General features: G+C 54.8%; 1 pseudogene across 1 annotated transcript in view; it reads right to left on the bottom strand.

Moving 5' to 3' along the window:
• Positions 1-18772, bottom strand: part of LOC144740531 (uncharacterized) — a 76388-nt pseudogene that overhangs the window by 25353 nt on the left and 32263 nt on the right. The window contains exons 19-21 of the transcript XR_013589656.1: positions 11128-11271; positions 10496-10673; positions 9577-9717 (exon numbers count right to left, since the gene is read on the bottom strand). The product of XR_013589656.1 is annotated as an uncharacterized LOC144740531 (transcript). The remainder of the gene's footprint in view (positions 1-9576; positions 9718-10495; positions 10674-11127; positions 11272-18772) is intronic.

The following is an 18772-nucleotide window of genomic DNA, read 5'->3' as shown; positions in this document are numbered from 1 at the left end:
ACACACGCACACACGCACACACACACACGCACACACACGCACACACACACACGCACACACACGCACACACACACACACGCACATACACACACGCACAGACACGCACATACACACACAGACACGCACATACACACACAGACACGCACATACACACACAGACACGCACGCACAGACACGCACATACACACACAGACACGCACATACACACACACAGACACGCACATACACACACATACACGCACGCACGCACAGACACGCACAGACACGCACATACACACACATACACGCACATACACACACAGACACGCACATACACACACAGACACGCACATACACACACAGACACGCACGCACAGACACGCACATACACACACAGACACGCACACACGCACATACACACACAGACATGCGGAGCGCAGGGCCAACGGTCGGGCAAAACAAGATGAGGGGGAAAGAGGGAGTGAGGGAGGGAGTGAGAGAGAGAGGGAGGGAGGGAGTGAGTGAGTGAGGAGTGAGAGAGGTGGAGGGAGGATGAGTGAGTGGATGAATGAGTAGCGTGAGTGTGAGACTGAGCGAGTGAGAGAGTGAGCGAGATTAAGAGTGAGTGGGAGAAAGAGCGAGCGAATGAGCGAGCAAACGAGAGAGCGAGCGAGAGCGAGCGAGCAAGACAGAGCGAGCAAGAGTGAGCGAGAGCGAGCGAGAAAACGAGGGCAAGCGAGCGAGACAGAGCGAGCGAGAGTGAGCGAGAGCGAGCGAGCGAGAGAACGAGCGAGAGAACGAGCAAGAGGGTGAGCGAGCGAGCGAGAGGGGGGGGGGGTGGGTACATAAAGCAAAGCATTTTTTAAAAAAATACGAAATGATGAACGAAGCAAAGTGCCGACTACACCGAGCATCTTCTTGTTTCCTCCGATCGTAAAAAAAAGAGAGAGGAGAGAGGAAGAGAGGTAAGTGGAGGGGGAGAGCCAAGGAGCGGAGCGAGGGGGGTGGGTGGGTGGGTGAAGAGGGCTGCCTTCCCACGCTGCGGTCGGGGCCACGGTTGTGACGACCGTGGAACCCGATCCCTTAATGGGCCAGAATAATCGTGCGACTACCCCCCCCCACCACAACCACCAACAACAACCGTCACCCACCACAACCACCACGAGCAAAGACAAAGATCCCCCTGAGAGCCTTAACCGACTGTTGTGGCAAGTGGCCGCTGTACGCATGTACGCTTAACTTTCTTTGCACCGTACATGATCCAACCGTGCCAATCGGAGGTGTTTGGTCGTGTGTAGCAGCGCCTGTGAATTCCGGCGTGGCCCAAGGAGCGAGTGAGTGGCCACCATCGCCACCACCCACAGCATCAGCATCACAACAACCAGCACTAGAGTCACCGCCACCACCATCACTCCTCCATGCTCGTTGATGGCGATGAATCTGACGGTGACGTTGATAGCGGTGGGTGGCGGTGAAATCGATTAATAACGACGACGATCATCGGCCCAAATCCACCCCCCCCGCCCCCCCCCCTTCGACCCGGGATTCAAACTCGGGCGGCTCAAACTCCGCGGAACCGCGGAGCGAGCGAGACGGAGCGAGACGGAGCGGATGATGGATCGGAGCGGATGATGGATCGATCGATTCCGTGCATCCACCGCCACCGCCACCACCACCGTCACCGCCGTCACCGCCGTCACCGCCCCGGCTGCCTCAGCCAACTGACCGCGCTAAACGGGCCTTAGCGGTGGCGTGCCGACACTTTATGGTACCAGCATGAGGGCTCGCGCGTGTGTGTGCGTGTGTGCGAGCGTGTGTGTGTGTGTGCGTGTGCGAGCGTGTCTGCAAGTGCGTGTGTGCGCGCGTGTGTGTGTACGTGTCTGCAAGTGCGTGTGTGTGCGTGTGTGTGCGTGTGCGTGCAAGTGCGTGTGTGCGTATGTGTGTGTGCGTGTGTGCCTGCGCATGTGTGCGTGTGTGTGTATGCGTGTGTGTGTGGGGAGCGATCGTGTTAGCGGTTAGCGCTACGCTGCGCTACGAAACCGGCAGAGGCCCCAACAGTATGTCAAGGCTATACGGGGGATCTTTGTCTGTGTCACTGTCTTTGTGTCTCTGTCTGTGTCATTGACACACACAGACTGACACACACACACAGACTGATGCAAACAAACTGACACACACACACACTGACACTACCCGAACACTGCAGGAATGTGTGTGTCTATGGGTTGGTGAAATTGCGTGTCTGTGTGTGTCTCTGTGTGTGTGTCTATGGGTTGGTGAAATCGCGTGTCTGTGTGTGTCTCTGTGTGCGTGTGTGTTGTGTGTACTGTGTGTGTTGTGTAAATTGCGTGTGCGTTGTGTACATTGTGTGTGTGTACTGTGTGCGTGTGTGTTGTGTGTATTGTGTGTGTTGTGTACACTGTGTGTGTTGTGTACGTGTGTGTTGTGTTGTGTACACTGTGTGTGTGTTGTGTACACTGTGTGTGTGTTGTGTACACGGTGTGTGTTGTGTACGTGTGTGTTGTGTACACTGTGTGTGTTGTGTACACTGTGTGTGTGTTGTGCACGTGTTGTGTGTGTGTACACTGTGTGTGTGTGTTGTGTACACTGTGTGTGTGTTGTGCACGTGTTGTGTGTGTGTACACTGTGTGTGTGTGTTGTGTACACTGTGTGTGTGTTGTGTACACTGTGTGTGTGTTGTGCACGTGTTGTGTGTGTGTACACTGTGTGTGTGTGTTGTGTACACTGTGTGTGTGTTGTGTACACTGTGTGTGTGTTGTGTACACTGTGTACATTGTGTGCGTGTGTTGTGCACACTGTGTGTGTGTTGTGTGTATACTTTGTACATTGTGTGTGTATTGTGTGTGTGTCTACACTGTGTGTGTGTTGTCTACACTGTGTGTGTGTGTGTGTATTGTGTACATTGTCTACACTGTGTGTGTGTTGTCTACACTGTGTGTGTGTGTGTGTATTGTGTACATTGTCTACACTGTGTGTGTGTGTGTGTCTACACTGTGTGTGTGTTGTCTACACTGTGTGTGTGTGTGTGTATTGTGTACATTGTCTACACTGTGTGTGTGTTGTGTGTGTGTGTCTACACTGTGTGTGTGTTGTCTACACTGTGTGTGTGTTGTCTACACTGTGTGTGTGTGTGTATTGTGTACATTGTCTACACTGTGCGTGTGTTGTGTGTGTGTGTCTACACTGTGTGTGTGTTGTCTACACTGTGTGTGTGTTGTCTACACTGTGTGTGTGTGTGTGTCTACACTGTGTGTGTGTGTATTGTGTACATTGTCTACACTGTGTGTGCGTGTGTTGTGTGTGTGTTGTCTACACTGTGTGTGTGTGTGTATTGTGTACATTGTCTACACTGTGTGTGCGTGTGTTGTGTGTGTGTGTCTACACTGTGTGTGTGTGTGTCTACACTGTGTGTGTGTGTATTGTGTACATTTTCTACACTGTGTGTGCGTGTGTTGTGCGTGTGTGTCTACACTGTGTGTGCGTGTATTGTGTACATTGTCTACACTGTGTGTGTGTGTGTATTGTGTACATTGTCTACACTGTGTGCGTGTGTTGTGTGTGTGTGTGTCTACACTGTGTGTGTGTGTGTATTGTGTACATTGCTCCTCTGTCGGGAGCTGGACCGGTACCGCCTGGATCTCTGTGGCATTCAGGAGGTCCGGTGGACCGGTTCTGGCTCCTGCCACCATGAGGGGTGGACAGTCCTCTACTCGGGGCAGGAGACTGCCAAACAACAGGGTGTGGCTCTTCTTCTGAACAAAAGAATAAAGGGGGCGTGGGAGCGTGGCGGTGAGGTGTGGGAAGCTGTAAGCCCCAGGATACTTTGGGCTCGCCTTCCCATCAACCAGAGGCGAGGAGTGGTGGTCGTGGTTACTTATGCCCCCACCGAAGACGAACATCTGTGGAGGGATGCAGGCAAAGCCGATGAGTCGGACGCTTTCTATGACCTCCTGTCACAGGTGCTGGCTAAAGTGGCCACTCGGGACAGAGTCATCTTGTTGGGTGACTTCAATGCCCGAGTTGGTCATGATACTGGCACCTGGTCTGGAGTGATTGGAAGGCATGGGCCAGATCAGCTCAATAATAACGGTAGGAGGCTGCTAGATTTTTGTGCAGCCCATGGGCTTGTAATTACCAACACGCTCTTCCGGCATCGGCGCATCCACACAACATCATGGATGCATGCCGGGTCCAAGCAAGAACATCTGCTGGACTACGTAGTGACGGACCAGCGGATGCGAGCCCATGTCCTTGACACCAGGACCTACCGTGGAGCTGATCTGCCCTCTGACCATCGACTAGTCATCTGTAAGATGCGCCTGCCATTCTTCCACTCCGGTGGTGGGTGTACACCCAGGATCCCATTCCAACCAAAAGTGGCCTGGTCTAAGTTAGCTGATGAAAGTTGCAAGCGAGAATTTCATCATCGCTTGCAGCTGGGGTTGGCATCGTCCCCCACTCCACCTGATGTCGAGGGTAAATGGGCGAGGTTTAAGACTGTGACTCATGCAGCTGCAATGGCTGCTTTGGGTACGCGGTCCAGACCTCCCCGGGAACCCTGGCTGACGGAGGAGGTGTTCAGGTTAATTGAGAAAAAGCGACAGGCCCACTCTCATCGCCTACAGCATCCCACGTCAGAGAATGAGGAGGTTTACCGCAGTCTTCGCTCGGAGGTTCGGAGAGCCGTGAGGCGCTGTAAGGATGGGTGGTGGTCGCGGGTTGCTGAGGAGATGGAGTCTGCCTCAGTGGCCCGCGATCACAAATCACTATTTAACTCCATCAAAAAAGTAACCTGCAGCGCCACACCTATTACCATCATTAGAGGAAAAAACGGTGATCCAATCTCCGACCCCCAGGAACAGGTTTGCAGATTTGCTGAGCATTTCTGTGAGGTCCTGGGGGAGGGAAAATCTCTCAGCCAGGAAAACATCATGGCACAAAGTGGGGATAACCCTGCTGAGGCTGCGGTGCCTCAAATATTGGAAGAGGTCACCCCCTGTGAGTGGCTGGCTGAGGTACCGGCTGTTGAGGAGGTACTGAGGGCGATCCGGAGTCTGAGACCAGGGAAGGCACCGGGCAGAGATGATCTCCCAGGCGAAATGCTGAGGGAGGGTGGCGTTTGTGCACAGACTGCCCTATATGACATCATAACAACAGTCTGGACCACTGGACGGGTTCCGCAGGACTGGAAGGATGCCCTGGTGGTCCCCCTCTTTAAGAAGGGGGACCGTACCGACTGTAACAACTACAGGGGCATCTCACTCCTCAGTGTGCCGGGTAAGGTCCTGGCAAGGATTATTCAACATCGCCTTGCTAGGCATGCTGAGGAGAGGCTTGCGGAGCCCCAATGTGGTTTCAGGAAAGGGCGGTCCTGCACAGATGCCATATTTTCTGTCCGTCTGCTTCAGCAGAGGTGTAGGGAATTCCAAAAAGACCTACATCTCTGCTTTATTGACCTGGTCAAGGCCTATGATACCATCAGTAGGACTGGGCTCTGGGTTGTTCTTCGTGCTTTCGGAGTCCCTGACCCTCTGCTCACGATCATTAAGGACCTTCATGATGGTGAGCGGGCCCGGGTAAAACTACGTGGCCGGGAGTCGGAGCCTTTCCCTGTACACCTTGGGGTGCGACAGGGATGTCCTCTGGCTCCCACATTATTTAACATCTATTTCGACTGCGTAGTTCGTGAAGCCTTCAATAGCTGTACCGGGGGAATTTCCATTTGGTACAGATATAATGGGAGGCTGATCGACGCCCGGGTGCGATCAAGGGATGGCTCCCTATTGGTCAACCACGTTATGTATGCCGATGATTTGGTAATAGCTGCTCATTCAGAAGAGGAGTTGGAGACGCTGCTGCTGAGACTGGAACGTGCCACTAAGAGGTGGGGCCTTACCATCAGCCCCACCAAAACTAAGCACCTGCCTGGGTATTTTGTACCATCGGACACTCCACCCCCACAACTCCCAATTGGTGATGGGGCAGTTGTGGAGAGAGTGGAGAGTTTCCCATACCTGGGCAGTGTGCTTATGACCGGCTCCAGTTTATCAGCAGAGGTCTCACTCCGAATCAGTCGAGCGGCAATATCTTTTCATCGGTTGCGTAACGCTGTGTGGAAGCTACCTGGTCTGTCGCTCCGCACGAAGCTTCAGGTCTTCTCGGCCACGGTCATTCCCTCCCTTCTCTACGCTTGCGAAACGTGGACCCCCCTAGTGGAGCATCTTCGCCGGTTGGAAACATTTAGGCTGGCCTGCCTACGATCCATCCTGGGTTTAACCAGGCTGGATTGTGTGAGGAGCTCACAAGTCCTTGAAAGATCTCCCATCAGTGAGCTCCTCCGGCAGGCAAGGCTGCGTTGGCTGGGTCATGTAGCCCGCATGCCCAGCCACCGCATGCCTAAACAGCTTTTGTTCGGCCGGATCGAGGGGGCTAAACGGGCGCAGCACGGGCTAGAGAAGAGATGGAGTGATGTGGTACAGGAGGACGTGGAGCTGAGTGGACTTGCCGATGACTGGTACCAGCGGTGTCAAGATCGGCCTCTGTGGAGGAGGCTCGTGAAGGACGCTACTGGGCAGTTGGAGGCAGTCGCCCTCCAACAACAACGGAGGGCGGAGGAGCGACGCTCACAACAACGAGCGGAGCGACGGGTGGCTAAAGCACAGCAAGTTGGTACAGTAGGGGGCACAGGTGGTGCATCAGCCAGTCATCTCGGTCATCTCGGTCAGTCGACCCGTGGCACCTGGGTCTGCCCCGTGACCTCCTGCCAGCGGGCGTTCGACACTTCACGTGGCCTCAAGGTGCACATGGCCTGGCACAAGCGTCGTGGTGACGTCACCGCCACTTAGTGGCGAATGGCGGTTGTTGTTGTTGTTGTGTACATTGTCTACACTGTGTGTGTGTTGTCTACACTGTGTGTGTGTGTGTATTGTGTACATTGTCTACACTGTGTGTGCATGTGTTGTGTGTGTGTGTGTGTCTACACTGTGTGTGTGTTGTCTACACTGTGTGTGTGTTGTGTACACTGTGTGTGTGTTGTGCACGTGTTGTGTGTGTGTACACTGTGTGTGTGTGTTGTGTACACTGTGTGTGTGTTGTGTACACTGTGTGTGTGTTGTGTACACTGTGTACATTGTGTGCGTGTGTTGTGTGGCTACACTGTGTGTGTGTTGTCTACACTGTGTGTGTGTGTGTGTATTGTGTACATTGTCTACACTGTGTGTGTGTTGTCTACACTGTGTGTGTGTGTGTGTATTGTGTACATTGTCTACACTGTGTGTGTGTTGTGTGTGTGTGTCTACACTGTGTGTGTGTTGTCTACACTGTGTGTGTGTTGTCTACACTGTGTGTGTGTGTGTATTGTGTACATTGTCTACACTGTGCGTGTGTTGTGTGTGTGTGTCTACACTGTGTGTGTGTTGTCTACACTGTGTGTGTGTTGTCTACACTGTGTGTGTGTGTGTGTCTACACTGTGTGTGTGTGTATTGTGTACATTGTCTACACTGTGTGTGCGTGTGTTGTGTGTGTGTTGTCTACACTGTGTGTGTGTGTGTCTACACTGTGTGTGTGTGTGTTGTCTACACTGTGTGTGTGTGTATTGTGTACATTGTCTACACTGTGTGTGCGTGTGTTGTGTGTGTGTGTCTACACTGTGTGTGTGTGTGTCTACACTGTGTGTGTGTGTGTTGTCTACACTGTGTGTGTGTGTATTGTGTACATTGTCTACACTGTGTGTGCGTGTGTTGTGTGTGTGTGTCTACACTGTGTGTGTGTGTGTCTACACTGTGTGTGTGTCTACACTGTGTGTGTGTGTGTCTACACTGTGTGTGTGTGTGTCTACACTGTGTGTGTGTGTGTGTCTACACTGTGTGTGTGTGTGTATTGTGTACATTGTCTACACTGTGTGTGCGTGTGTTGTGTGTGTGTGTCTACACTGTGTGTGTGTCTACACTGTGTGTGTGTGTCTACACTGTGTGTGCGTGTATTGTGTACATTGTCTACACTGTGTGTGCGTGTATTGTGTACATTGTCTACACTGTGTGTGTGTCTACACTGTGTGTGCGTGTATTGTGTACATTGTCTACACTGTGTGTGTGTCTACACTGTGTGTGTGTGTGTTGTGTACATTGTCTACACTGTGTGTGTGTGTGTCTACACTGTGTGTGCGTGTGTTGTGCGTGTGTGTCTACACTGTGTGTGCGTGTATTGTGTACATTGTCTACACTGTGTGTGTGTCTACACTGTGTGTGTGTGTTGTGTACATTGTCTACACTGTGTGTGCGTGTATTGTGTACATTGTCTACACTGTGTGTGTGTGTGTTGTGTGTGTGTGTGTGTCTACACTGTGTGTGTGTTGTCTACACTGTGTGTGTGTGTGTATTGTGTACATTGTCTACACTGTGTGTGCGTGTGTTGTGTGTGTGTGTGTGTCTACACTGTGTGTGTGTGTCTACACTGTGTGTGTGTGTGTGTATTGTGTACATTGTCTACACTGTGTGTGTGTGTGTCTACACTGTGTGTGTGTGTATTGTGTACATTGTCTACACTGTGTGTGCGTGTGTTGTGTGTGTGTGTGTGTCTACACTGTGTGTGTGTTGTCTACACTGTGTGTGTGTGTGTATTGTGTACATTGTCTACACTGTGTGTGTGTGTGTCTACACTGTGTGTGTGTGTGTCTACACTGTGTGTGTGTGTATTGTGTACATTGTCTACACTGTGTGTGCGTGTGTTGTGTGTGTGTGTGTGTCTACACACTGTGTGTGTGTTGTCTACACTGTGTGTGTGTGTGTATTGTGTACATTGTCTACACTGTGTGTGCGTGTGTTGTGTGTGTGTGTCTACACTGTGTGGTGTGTGTGTGTATTGTGTACATTGTCTACACTGTGTGTGTGTTGTCTACACTGTGTGTGTGTGTGTCTACACTGTGTGTGTGTATTGTGTACATTGTCTACACTGTGTGTGTGTGTTGTCTACACTGTGTGTGTGTGTTGTGTGTGTGTGTCTACACTGTGTGTGTGTTGTCTACACTGTGTGTGTGTATTGTGTACATTGTCTACACTGTGTGTGTGTTGTCTACACTGTGTGTGTGTGTTGTCTACACTGTGTGTGTGTGTGTTGTGTGTGTGTGTGTCTACACTGTGGTGTGTGTGTGTGTTGTCTACACTGTGTGTGCGTGTGTTGTGTGTGTGTGTCTACACTGTGTGTGTGTGTGTTGTGTGTGTCTACACTGTGTGTGTGTGTCTACACTGTGTGTGCGTGTCTACACTGTGTGTGTGTGTGTGTGTTGTGTGTGTGTGTCTACACTGTGTGTGTGCGTGTGTTGTGTGTGTGTGTCTACACTGTGTGTGCGTGTGTGTTGTCTACACTGTGTGTGCGTGTGTTGTGTGTGTGTGTCTACACTGTGTGTGTGTGTGTTGTGTGTGTCTACACTGTGTGTGTGTGTCTACACTGTGTGTGCGTGTCTACACTGTGTGTGTGTGTGTTGTGTGTGTGTGTGTCTACACTGTGTGTGTGCGTGTGTTGTGGTGTGTGTGTCTACACTGTGTGTGCGTGTGTTGTGTGCACGCTGCGTGTCTCACACTCCATGAGGTTGTTCTGCAGCGAGGGGGTGCCGGTGAGCACGACGCGTCTGCGCGTCCCGATGGCGTTCATGGCCTTGGAGATGGCCGAGTTCTCGTTCTTCAGGATGTGTCCCTCGTCACAGATCACAAAGTCCGGCCCTGCACGCGGGGGGGGGGGGGGGGGGCACGCGGGGGGGAGGGGGTGGTGGGGGCCAGGGGGGAGACACGGATGTTGACAACATGCGGGGAGACACACGGGGGGGGGGGGGACGTGAGGAGGAGACACGGGGGAACACGATGGGGGACACGGGGGGGGGGGTACGTGAGGAGGAGACACGGGGGGGGACACGGAGGTTGACAACATTTGGGTTGACAACATGCAGGGAGACACGGGGGGGTGGGGAGGGGGGGGGGAGAACACGGGGGGGGGGGACACAGGGAAAGAGAACGGGGGGGAGAGGGATACGGGGAGAATGAGGGAGATAATCACCTGGTGAGTGAGACAGACAGAAAGATGGAGAGACAAAGAGAGAGACACACAGAGAGAGAGAGAAAGAGACAAGGAGAGAGAGAGACACAGAGAGACACGGAGAGAGAGACACAGACAGAGAGACACGGAGAGAGAGACACACAGAGAGAGACACAGAGAGAGAGACACGGAGAGGGACACACAGAGACACACACAGACAGACACACACAGACAGAGACACACACAGACAGAGACAGACACACACAGACACACACACACACAGACACAGATAAACACACAGACACACACAGACTTCTCCTCACCGGGGTTGACGAGCATGCGCTCAGCACACACAGACACACACACAGACACAGAGACACACACACACACAGAGAGACACACACAGAGACACACAGAGACACACAGAGACACACAGAGACACACACACACACACAGACATCTCCTCACCGGGGTTGACGAGCGTGCGCTCAAAGACCTCGCGCTGCTTCTTGCTCTTGACGTGGCGCCCCTGCGTCAGGTTGCGGTACATCTCGTAGCCCATGATCATGATGCCGCCCGACTCGTGCCACTCCTGCAGCAGGCGCACGCGGTCCTGCACCCGCTTCACCGTCGTCAGCTCCCACACCTGCACAAGCAGCACAAGCAGCACACACCACGTCACACCAAGTCACACCATGTCACACCACTCACGTCACACCACGCCACACCACACCACCCACGTCACACCACCCACGTCACACCACCCACGTCACACCACCCACAGCACGCCACCCACGTCACACCACCCACACCACGCCACCCACCCACACCACGTCACACCACCCACGTCACACCACCCACGTCACCCACACCACGCCACCCACAGCACGCCACCCACGTCACACCACCCACACCACGCCACCCACAGCACGCCACCCACAGCACGCCACCCACCCACCCACACCACGTCACACCACCCACGTCACTCCACGCCACCCACACAACTCTCTCTCGATCTCTTCCAGACGGCAGACCCACCGCCCCCCTTACCGTTGCACCCCCACGCCCCCCCCCCCACACCCCCCTCCCCCGGACCTCACCTCCAGCTCATCCTCTTCCAGGTTCCCTAACCAGAGGTTGAACTCGTTCTGCCAGTTGAGGACGGTGTTGAGGGGACACACCACCAGCGCCGTGTCGAAGTCCAGCTTCTTGTTGGTGAGCACCGTGTGTAGCAGCGTCACCACCTTCACACACACACACAGACGGAGACCAAGATCCCCCGCCCCCATCTAGCGTTAACAGACTGTTGGGGCAAGCGCCGTGGGCGAGCAGCAGAGGTCGCAACCGGGTACCCGATACCCGTACCCTACCCGATACCCGGCTACCCGTACGGGTATGGGTAGGCCGTGAGTCACTGGTGAGTCACCGTTTGTCACTCATTTCCCAACGTCTTGTCTCTTCTCACGATTCAAGTTCCTAGAATCAACCCACCCGCGCCTGCAACATGGCTTCATCCCAGAGGTCGCAATCGGGTACCCGATACCCGTACCCTACCCGATACCCGGCCGGGTACGAGTACGGCCGGGTACGGGTACCCGTTTGCGACCCTGGTGCGGCTGGGTACGTGTACGGGGGGTAAGGAATCAAAACCCGTTTGCGACCTCTGGCGAGTAGCACCCTACGAAGGCCGGAACGGTGGCACACAAAGGCGTGGGTGGACAGCAACACGCCCGGCCATCTTTGTCACCCTAGTGGCTATCATTCCACATAGCACAAGGTACTCATTTGACCATTATCTCATTTGACCATTATCTGAACCGGTCCCGGGCCTCCCCTAGGTCGACTCAGTCTCAAATGAGTACCCGTGCAGTGTGTAAACATCGCCACTGGGGAGACAAAGGCGGCCGGGCGTGGTGCTGGCCACCCACCCCCTCGTGTGCCGTGCCGGCCTTCACAGGTGCTCGCTAACAGCACTTGGCCCTACAGTCTGTTAAGGCTACACGGGGGATCTTTGTCTCTGTTGTGGGGAGTGGTGGCACAGAGGTTAGCAAACTGCGCTACGAATCCGGTGCTCTGAATTCAACTCCCACTCACGGCCAACACCACCGGTGACGATTATCTGAACCGGTCCCGGGCCTCCCCTAGGTCGACTCAGCCTCAAATGAGCGCCTCGTGCGATGTGTAAACATCGTCACTAGGGACACAAAGGCGCCTCCAACCCCCCCGCCCGTCACCTCGCGGAGTTAACAATGCTCCCCAGCCCTTCCCCTCCGTTTGAAGTTCCCCGCCGTTTGTGTTTGTTTACCTTACCCTGTGCACTGGGGAAAACACACAGCAGCATTCCTCTCACTCACGCTCTCCTCCCTCAGGCTCTGTGCGAGTCTGTGGGTCTCTGTGTGAGTCTGTGGGTCTCTGTGTGAGTCTATGGGTGTCTGTGAGTCTATGGGTCTCTGTGTGAGTCTATGGGTGTCTGTGTGAGTCTATGGGTCTCTGTGTGAGTCTGTGGGCCTCTGTGCGAGTCTATGGGTCTCTGTGAGTCTATGGGTCTCTGTGCGAGTCTGTGGGTCTCTGTGCGAGTCTGTGGGTCTCTGTGCGAGTCTGCGGGTCTCTGTGTGAGTCTGTGGGACTCTGTGCGAGTCTGCGGGTCTCTGTGCGAATCTGTGGGCCTCTGTGTGAGTCTATGGGTCTCTGTGCGAGTCTGTGGGTCTCTGTGCGAGTCTGTGGGCCTCTGTGCGAGTCTATGGGTCTCTGTGCGAATCTGTGGGCCTCTGTGTGAGTCTATGGGTCTCTGTGCGAGTCTGTGGGTCTCTGTGCGAGTCTGTGGGTCTCTGTGCGAGTCTATGGGTCTCTGTGCGAGTTTAAGGGTCTCTGTGTGAGTCTGTGGGTCTCTGTGCGAGTCTATGGGTCTCTGTGTGAGTTTAAGGGTCTCTGTGCGAGTCTGTGGGTCTCTGTGCGAGTCTGTGGGTCTCTGTGCGAGTCTGTGGGCCCGTCTACGGCGATTCCTCCCCCACCGCCCCCACCGCCCCCCCCCACGATTTCGCCGCTGAACTTGTACATCGGTGAGCAATACGCCGATGTCTGGTTGTTGTTAATCGCCGGCGGGGAGGGACACGACGGTTGGTGCCGGGGTGGAAGGGGCGGTGGAGGGGCGGTCACGCCGGAGCTGCGGCGACGCAGCCGGTGACACCAAGCGCCGCCGGTGACACCGAGGCGCCGTCGGCATGACCGGCGGTTCGCTCGGGGTCAGTCGGACTCGCGGCGGGGGAGTGGAGGTGCAGCGGTTGGGGCGGCCGCGCCGCGCCACAAAACCGCCGAGTTCCATTCCCGCTCACCGCCAACAACCGGTGACGGCGATCGTCTCCACCGGTCCTGGGCCTCAAACGAGTAGCTGGTGCGGTGTGTAGTAAACATCGCCACCGGGGAGACAAAGGCGGCCGGGCGTGGTGCTGGCCACCCACCCCCTCGTGTGCCGTGCCGGCCTTCATAGGTGCTGCTACTCGCAGATAATCGTCACCGATGTTGGCCGTGAGCGGGAATCGAACTCGGGTGGGCTGGGTTCGTGGCGCAGCGCAGCGCTAACCGCTACAATGAGCACACCACACTTAGCTACCCACATGCCCGCCAGCCCGCCCGCGTGTTCACTCACTCACTTCATTTGACCCCAATATGCGGGAGAGAGAGAGAGAGAGACAGGGTGAGAGAGGGAGAGACGGGGGTGAGAGAGACAGGGTGAGAGAGGGAGAGACAGGGTGAGAGAGACAGGGTGAGAGAGGGAGAGACAGGGTGAGAGAGACAGGGTGAGAGAGGGAGAGACAGGGTGAGAGAGACAGGGTGAGAGAGGGAGAGACAGGGTGAGAGAGACAGGGTGAGAGAGAGCGAGAGAGAGACAGCGAGAGACACAGAGAGAGGGTAAAGAGAGAGACAGACGCACAGAAACAGAGAGACAGGGAGAGACAGAAGGAGCCATGAGCGACAGACAGAGAGACAGACAGAGAGACAGACAGAGAAACAGACAGAGAGACAGACAGAGAGACAGACAGAGAGACAGACTGAGAAACAAACGCACAGAGACAGGGAGAGACAGAGAGACAGACAGAGAGACAGAGAGAGACACAGAGAGAGACAGAGAGAGAGACAGAGAGAGACACAGAGAAAGACACAGAGAGACAGAGAAACAGACAGAGAGACAGAGAAACAGACAGAGAGACAGAGAGACAGAGACACAGAGTGAGAGACAGAGCGAGAGACAGAAAGAGAGAGAGACAGAGAAACAGACAGAGAGACAGACAGACAGAGCGAGAGAGCGAGAGACAGAGCGAGAGACAGAGAGAGAGAGACAGAGAAACAGACAGAGAGACAGAGAGACAGAGACACAGAGTGAGAGACAGAGCGAGAGACAGAAAGAGAGAGAGACAGAGAAACAGACAGAGAGACAGACAGACAGAGCGAGAGAGCGAGAGACAGAGCGAGAGACAGAGAGAGAGAGACAGAGAAACAGACAGAGAGACAGAGTGAGAGACAGAGACAGAGACGGAGCGAGAGACAGAGAGACAGAGACGGAGCGAGAGACAGAGAGACAGAGCGAGAGAGACAGAGAAACAGACAGAGAGACAGAGTGAGAGACAGAGACAGAGACGGAGCGAGAGACAGAGAGACAGACAGAGACAGAGACGGAGCGAGAGACAGAGAGACAGAGCGAGAGAGACAGAGAAACAGACAGAGAGACAGAGTGAGAGACAGACAGAGACAGAGACAGAGCGAGAGACAGAGAGACAGACAGAGACAGAGCGAGAGACAGAGAGACAGACAGACAGAGCGAGAGAGCGAGAGACAGAGCGAGAGACAGAGAGAGAGAGACAGAGAAACAGACAGAGAGACAGAGACAGAGACGGAGCGAGAGACAGAGAGACAGACAGACAGACAGAGTGAGAGAGTTGTGTGCTCTCTCCGTGCCACCGCCATGTGAGCTAGCGAGCTAGCGAGGGTAGCGAGCTAGCGACGCTAGCGACGCTGCGTGGGGAATGTGAGAGCCGTCGCGGACAGCGCTCGCGATGATGTGGACGACGATGAGGGCGGCATTGAGGAATGGCGCTAAGAGCCACTCTCTCTCTCTCTCTCTCTTAGTTACACACCAAAAAAAAAATCGTCTCTTAAAATATTTCCCAGTGACTTTGAGAGGCGAAGGTGGGGGTGCGTGCGGGTACATAATGCACGTGCGCTGTGATGGAGCCCTGGGTGTGTGTCTCCCCGTGTCTGGGGGTACATAATGGCGGTGTTAGAGACACTGAGATCCTGGGTTCGAACCCTGGGTCCTTGTGTCTCTCTCTCTCTCTCACTCCCTTACCTCTCTCCTCCCTCTCTCCCTCTCTCCTCCCTCCACCCACCACACTCTCTCTCTCTCTCCCTGTCTCGCCCACCTCTCTCTCTCTCTCTCTGCTCCCCGTATGGTGTCAAAAACTTCCCCCGAAAGTTGTCACAACAAACACGGAGGGGGAAGTGGTTGTGGGGGGGAGGGGGGGGGTGGCCTGGGGGGTGGGGGGTGGGGGGTGGGGGGTGGGGGCACCCGCGATTCTCCGTGTCGGGTGTCAGGCTGATGGAGCACAGTTGGCCGTGGTTACAGGATGGGCGGTGGTGGTGGTGGCGGTGGTGGCGGTGGTGATGCTGGTTACGGTGGTGTGGTGATGGAGGTGGTTGCAGGATGGGCGGTGGTGGTGGCGGTGGTGGTGATGCTGGTTACGGTGGTGTGGTGATGGAGGTGGTGGCGGTGGTGATGCTGGTTACGGTGGTGTGGTGATGGTGGTGGTTACAGGATGGGCGGTGGTGGTGGTGGTGGTGGCGGTGGTGATGCTGGTTACGGTGGTGTGGTGGTGGCGGTGGTTGACGGTGGTGGGTGTTGGCTGTGGTGACGCCACCGCCACTTAGTGGTGAATGGTTGCGGGTCGTGGTAGCGACAGTGGTCTTGATGATGATGGTGGTGGTGGTGGCCGTGATGATGATGGTGGTGATGATGGTGGTTGTGATGATGATGGTGGTGGTGGTGGTGGTGACAGAGATGATTTGTTCTGTTTAGGGTGGGTGGTGCTGGTGGCCGTGATGATGGTGATGGTGGTTGTGATGATGGTGGTGCTGGTGGCCGTGATGATGATGATGGTGATGATGGTGATGGTGGTGATGGTGGTTGTTGTGTTCATGGTGTGGGGAGCGGTTAGCGCTGCGCTGCGCTAAGAACCTGGCGACCCGGGTTCGATTCCCGCTCACGGCCAACACCAGTGACGATTATCTGAACCGGTCCTGGGCCTCCCCTAGGTCGACTCGGCCTCAAATGAGTACCTGGTGCAGTGTGTAAACATCGCCACTAGGAGAGACAAAGGCGGCCGGGCGTGGTGCTGGCCACCCACCTCCTCGTGTACCGTGCCGGCCTTTATAGGTGCTCGCTAACAGCACTTGCCCCTACAGTCTGTTAAGGCTATACAGGTGATCTTTGTGTTTATGGTGGGTGGTGGTGGCCATGATGATGATGGCAGAGATGGTGATAATGGTGGTGATGGTGGTTGTTGTGCTTAGGGTCGGTGGTGATGGCCGTGGTGATGATGGTGGTGATGGCGGAGATGGTGATAACGATAGTGGTGGTGATGGTGGTTGTTGTGTTGAGTGTGGATCGTGATAGTGGTCGTGATGGTGGTGGTGATGGAGATGGTGATAATGATAGTGTTGGTGAGCGTGTGGGCGAGTGAGTAGATGGGTGAGAGTATATGGGCGAGTGAGTAGATGGGCGAGTGAGTAGATGGGTGAGAATAGATGGGCGAGTGAGTAGATGGGCGAGTGAGTAGATGGGCGAGTGAGTAGATGGGTGAGAGTATATGGGCGAGTGAGTAGATGGGCGAGTGAGTAGATGGGTGAGAATAGATGGGCGAGTGAGTAGATGGGCGAGTGAGTAGATGGGTGAGAATAGATGGGCGAGTGAGTAGATGGGCGAGTGAGTAGATGGGTGAGTGAGTAGATGGGTGAGAGTAGATGGGCGAGTGAGTAGATGGGTGAGAGTAGATGGGCGAGTGAGTAGATGGGCGAGTGAGTAGATGGGCGAGTGAGTAGATGGGTGAGAGTAGATGGGCGAGTGAGTAGATGGGCGAGTGAGTAGATGGGCGAGTGAGTAGATGGGTGAGAGTAGATGGGCGAGTGAGTAGATGGGTGAGAGTAGATGGGCGAGTGAGTAGATGGGCGAGTGAGTAGATGGGCGAGTGAGTAGATGGGTGAGAGTAGATGGGCGAGTGAGTAGATGGGCGAGTGAGTAGATGGGCGAGTGAGTAGATGGGCGAGTGAGTAGATGGGCGAGTGAGTAGATGGGCGAGTGAGTAGATGGGTGAGAGTAGATGGGCGAGTGAGTAGATGGGTGAGAGTAGATGGGCGAGTGAGTAGATGGGCGAGTGAGTAGATGGGCGAGTGAGTAGATGGGTGAGAGTAGATGGGCGAGTGAGTAGATGGGCGAGTGAGTAGATGGGCGAGTGAGTAGATGGGCGAGTGAGTAGATGGGCGAGTGAGTAGATGGGCGAGTGAGTAGATGGGCGAGTGAGTAGATGGGCGAGTGAGTAGATGGGCGAGTGAGTAGATGGGCGAGTGAGTAGATGGGCGAGTGAGTAGATGGGCGAGTGAGTAGATGGGCGAGTGAGTAGATGGGCGAGTGAGTAGATGGGTGAGAGTAGATGGGCGAGTGAGTAGATGGGCGAGTGAGTAGATGGGCGAGTGAGTAGATGGGCGAGTGAGTAGATGGGCGAGTGAGTAGATGGGTGAGAGTAGATGGGCGAGTGAGTAGATGGGCGAGTGAGTAGATGGGCGAGTGAGTAGATGGGTGAGAGTAGATGGGCGAGTGAGTAGATGGGTGAGAGTAGATGGGCGAGTGAGTAGATGGGCGAGTGAGTAGATGGGCGAGTGAGTAGATGGGTGAGAGTAGATGGGCGAGTGAGTAGATGGGCGAGTGAGTAGATGGGCGAGTGAGTAGATGGGTGAGAGTAGATGGGCGAGTGAGTAGATGGGTGAGAGTAGATGGGCGAGTGAGTAGATGGGCGAGTGAGTAGATGGGCGAGTGAGTAGATGGGTGAGAGTAGATGGGCGAGTGAGTAGATGGGCGAGTGAGTAGATGGGCGAGTGAGTAGATGGGCGAGTGAGTAGATGGGCGAGTGAGTAGATGGGCGAGTGAGTAGATGGGCGAGTGAGTAGATGGGCGAGTGAGTAGATGGGCGAGTGAGTAGATGGGCGAGTGAGTAGATGGGCGAGTGAGTAGATGGGCGAGTGAGTAGATGGGCGAGTGAGTAGATGGGCGAGTGAGTAGATGGGTGAGAGTAGATGGGCGAGTGAGTAGATGGGCGAGTGAGTAGATGGGCGAGTGAGTAGATGGGCGAGTGAGTAGATGGGCGAGTGAGTAGATGGGTGAGAGTAGATGGGCGAGTGAGTAGATGGGCGAGTGAGTAGATGGGCGAGTGAGTAGATGGGTGAGAGTAGATGGGCGAGTGAGTAGATGGGTGAGAGTAGATGGGCGAGTGAGTAGATGGGCGAGTGAGTAGATGGGCGAGTGAGTAGATGGGTGAGAGTAGATGGGCGAGTGAGTAGATGGGCGAGTGAGTAGATGGGCGAGTGAGTAGATGGGTGAGAGTAGATGGGCGAGTGAGTAGATGGGTGAGAGTAGATGGGCGAGTGAGTAGATGGGCGAGTGAGTAGATGGGCGAGTGAGTAGATGGGTGAGAGTAGATG

Source organism: Lampetra planeri, unplaced genomic scaffold (assembly GCF_965212315.1).
Source record: "Lampetra planeri unplaced genomic scaffold, kcLamPlan1.2.h2 scaffold_226, whole genome shotgun sequence".
In the NCBI taxonomy this organism is placed as follows: Eukaryota; Metazoa; Chordata; class Hyperoartia; order Petromyzontiformes; family Petromyzontidae; genus Lampetra; species Lampetra planeri.
The sequence above is the reverse complement of the archived record's forward strand: the minus strand, read 5'-3'. Positions and strand labels throughout refer to the sequence as shown.